A 4,396-nucleotide genomic window follows, 5' to 3' on the forward strand; every position below is an offset into this window, starting at 1 on the left:
TCTAAGTTGAACGACTGTCCAAACCAAAGAGACATACGAATTCATTAAAGTATAATTACAACATGAGCCAATCAATGTTTCAGAACTACACATCACTACTTTTGACTCGACTCATCGGACAGGAACGTGGATGAAGCCGCCGTCTGTCATGATGGTCATGAAATCGCGGTCGTTGTCACCCTGCATTTGTAGCGTTTCATCTATCTCACTGTTGGATGGTTGATATCTGAGGAAGAATTGCCCTGAGGTATGAAGGACATCTTGATGGATGATGTCCGCAAACTCCGACTGGATGCGAAAGAATTCTTGTCTGAGGTCCGCGTCCTGGACTACCGACAAGCTCGCGGCCCCATCTTTGAGATTATCTGGTAGCAGAAGTTGATGATGGTCCCTTATGATCGTCCGCATGTGATGGAGGGCGTAGTAGGCATCCTTCTGACCGCCAGGCGGCTGCTTGACGCAGCAGAACTTCGTATTGTGTGAGAACATGTGCTTGCCGTACTTACGAACTGCCCTGGTGAAGGTGCCTCCAGATTTGGTGTAGCCGGGAGAACATCATCAAGAACTTTCTTGACATTTGTGTAGTCTATGTTGGAGTTACGGTTCGGGTCGAAATACATGGCCATGGAATATTTCGGGCTTAAGAGGATGAGTATGCAATGTGTGTCACTGCACAGAACATAGAATGTTAGAAAAAAAAGAACGATCGAAATCTAAGAAATCATATGTTATGGGGCGGTTAAGGGATGACTTACTCGGGAAAGTAAGCCACAAGGAAGTTATCCTTATCTGGGTTTGCCAGAATGACGCCTTCGAGGTGTGAACTCGCAACTTGGCGGTCCCCAGCGCTGCTCAAGTGCTTGGCACGCATGTAGAAGGGGTCGACTATCACGATGTCCGGGGTCTTGTCTCTAATGATCCGCATCTCCATACTCAGCGAAAACAGCCGAACGAAGGTGTGGTGCAGCGGATGAAGGTTAAACATAGCAAATATGTCATCAAACCGCACGACAATCGTACCACCGATTTCGCCATCCACAAAGCCCTTTCCCTCTGGCACCTTGGCCACGAAAACCGGGTATGCCACATCCTTCTCTCTAAGACGCCGCTTCTCCAAAGAAAGAACACTGTCGTGCAGACTCCGCATAGCACCGGTTGCAGCATTCAACATATTTGGCGGTAGCATCGCCCTACCCGCCACATGCACCCTCCTCGAGATATCCTTAGGTGAAGGTGGCCCGTCCTGATCACGGATCGAACTCGGTGCCGGCTGGCTCGCACCAGCGCCCTTGTTAGTCTTTCGTTTCCATCCCTTCTTCTTGATCTCCTGTAATGGGACCGAGTTCTGCTCACAGACCGCCTTCTTGAGCGTGTTGGGGCTGCTAATATTTCGCACCTCAGCTATCTGAGGCTCGGTGAAGGCGGGAGCTGGAGGCGTGTCCTGAGAACTGAATGCCAGACGACACCTATTGCAATTGGAATTCTCCGCCGTACCAGCTAGATCGCGGTGGTCTTGGTTGGGTTCTTGAGAAAGAGGCCCGCAGAACTCGTCAGCGTACCCATGTTCGGCAAAGTACTTATCAACGTTGGTAAATGTACCGTCATCGTTGTCGTCGCCGTCCAGATCCTGTGCCATAGGGCTGTCCGGATCCTGTGCCATAGGGATGTCCGGCAGGTCCGGTAGCGTTGCGGCGTTCTTGCCATGGCTTGGCGCCGGCACGACTGGCGGTCTTGTCTGTGGGGTGGTGTCCCCCTCCCCCAAACGAATCTGGCTCTTCGGCCAAAGTAGGGCCCAGTTTACGCAGGCGTTGAGGGTCATCTCATCTTCTTCGTCGGTCCCAGCGGGTCGAATCGGAGGTAACAGCTCGTCGCAGCCTGGCAGCACCCGAACCACTTCAACCCTATACATTGTGGGTGGCATCGGATTATTGTGGAACATGGGGTTGCCCGGTTGAACGATTCTGCCCTTAGCGACATCGACCAACTCGGCGCCCACGAAGTGCAGAAGAGTGCAAGGAATGTCGGCGGTGCCCTGCGAAAACATGTACAGGGCGTTAGGGATGCCCAGTCAAAGGCAAGGAGATGAAGTCATCGGCCAAGAGGCTTACTTACCTGATGCCGTCGAGCTCGGCTAATGTCGAGGCACCGCCAATGGCGGGCGTGCAACTGACGGAGGGGGCTCTTGTTGGCGAGGTGCCGGCCGGCGTACACCCGGGTGCATTAAGCTCCAATGCCCGTGCCGGCGCCGGAGACACGAATACCGCCTCCGCCGGAGACACCAATGGCTTCGCCGCCGGAGACACCAATGGCGCCGCCTACGCGCTATGCGAGTTGCTGGCCGTGAAGCTGGGAACCGGGGGAGGCCCCTGTTGGCCGCCCGCAATCCACGTCGTCAGCCCATGAATCAACGTAGGCACCATGGCGTTGAGCGTCGTTCCAAGTTGTTGTTGCACTTGCTCTTGGACAAGCTCCAGAATCCGCGCCACTTGTGCCTTGAGTTCTTCAACCTCGCGCGTCTGGCTTTCTGAGCTGGTCTTTTTCTCCTTCCGCACACCAGTGGTATAGTATGACCCCCATTTTGTGGACAAGCCTTTGCCGGCCACATGACCAACTGACGTCGGCTTAGTGAGCTTATCCTTGTTTTTCATTACGTTCAACGCCCTATTTAAAGGGGTGTCAAAAGTGGAGCTCTTAGACGACCCCGCGCTACTGCTTTCAGTGTCCTGCGAAAGGAACGTGAACCATTTAGAAATATTGGGGATTAATTAGAGTGCAACCATATGGAGCTAATTACGTGGGGGTGTATTCCTTACTAGAAGAAGCTCAAGTGCCCTGGTCTTCGGATCCATGGTAAGCTCCTTTGTTATCGGGTCCTCCTTGTACCGGGCCCTGACATAGTTCCTGGTCTGCTTGTCACCGCTGTATTTCTCGAAGCGGGGCGGTAGGCCTTGCTCGGCATGCTCCGCGTCCTCCTTGTCCCATATAGGCTCCGCCACTCTGTAACCGCCGGGACCGAGTTTGTGTTCCCCTAAGTTCAACTCCCGCATTTCTTTCCCCCACTCACTTGATTTGGAGGTTGCACTGCTGTCGCACTTGATCTTGAACTCCTTGTACTCATCTTCGCTCATCAAAGGATATTTCGCCTTGATCTTCTCATAACTATCACCTTTATCAATCATTCTCTTCACCGCGCTTTTCCAAGTAGACAGGGCCGTGCTCATATTCGTGAGGGCGGCACTGTTCACTTTATTCCCTGAGAGGCATGTGTTTTCAAATTTGACGGGGAAATTGTATCGTTCGTGCAGCTTCGTGAAGAGGAGGTTGCGCAAATTCCCTCGGTCCTTATGCCTAAGGTTCTCGGTGTTGATCGAGACGGTGCTCCGGAGAATGCACCCGAGCTAAACCAAGTACCCCTTGACTATATGTTTGGGCTCCGTTGGATTCCCATCGGAGTCCACTTGAGTGAATTCCTCCTTGAGGGTGCGGAGCGCATTCGGGCGCCGGTCCTTCCTTTGCTTCTTCGGTTGGCTGCCATCTGTGTGTGCACCGCCATCATCTGTGGTGGCATCCTCAGCGGCACCATCAGTGGTGTCATCCCCGACGCCACTAGGGGTTGTGTAGTCAGGATCGGTGTCTTCCGCGGCGTCCTCATAGCGGTGAGGTTCTTCCTCCATCTCCTGGGACAGCTCCCAGAAGTGCTTGCCGCCTGAACCGCCGACCTCATCGTTGTGGGCCATGTTTCACTCTAAATAGGAAAAAAATTTGGTCAAAAAGTTAGTTATTGTCAAGGAACAAGATCATGGTCTCATCATTTAGGGTTTGTCGACATCGAGGCAGTCTAGGAAAAAATAAATCCGCAAGTCAATATATCAGGACCCATCACATCTTCATAGACTCGATGGGGCCTCAAATGCCCTTCCTCTTCTACAACTAGTTGTCCGCCTCAATCGATGGGTTTTCTCACATTTTTCTGATTCAAACTAGATTTCGATGGCTATTAGGTTATTCGGAAGCAGTAGCAACTTGTAGAGGGTGCAAACTAGCCAGCATTGGGAAGTTCCAGTCTACTAGTAGAGGGAAAAACATGAGGAGCAGCTTGTAGGTTTGCTTGCTCCGGTGGGACGGGATGGAGGATATAGCTGTAGCACCCCTATATCGTACATAGATTTATTTTTTGCCCTGTTGCTCTTACTAGTTTTAGCTTATCAAAGTGGATGTATGTATCACATGTTTCTGAAACTGGATTTGTATTGCTGGTAGGTTATTTTGTGTATGTGATCTAAAATAAATACAAAAATTATTTTTTGCCCTGCTTCTCTTACTAGTTTTAGCTTATCAAAGTGGATGTATGTATCATATTCTTCTGGTGCATGAGAGAGTGAGGGGTAAACCACAA

The sequence above is a fragment of the Triticum urartu genome, chromosome 2A (assembly GCF_056163025.1).
Source record: "Triticum urartu cultivar PI428250 chromosome 2A, HENAU_Tu73, whole genome shotgun sequence".
Lineage (NCBI taxonomy): Eukaryota > Viridiplantae > Streptophyta > Magnoliopsida > Poales > Poaceae > Triticum > Triticum urartu.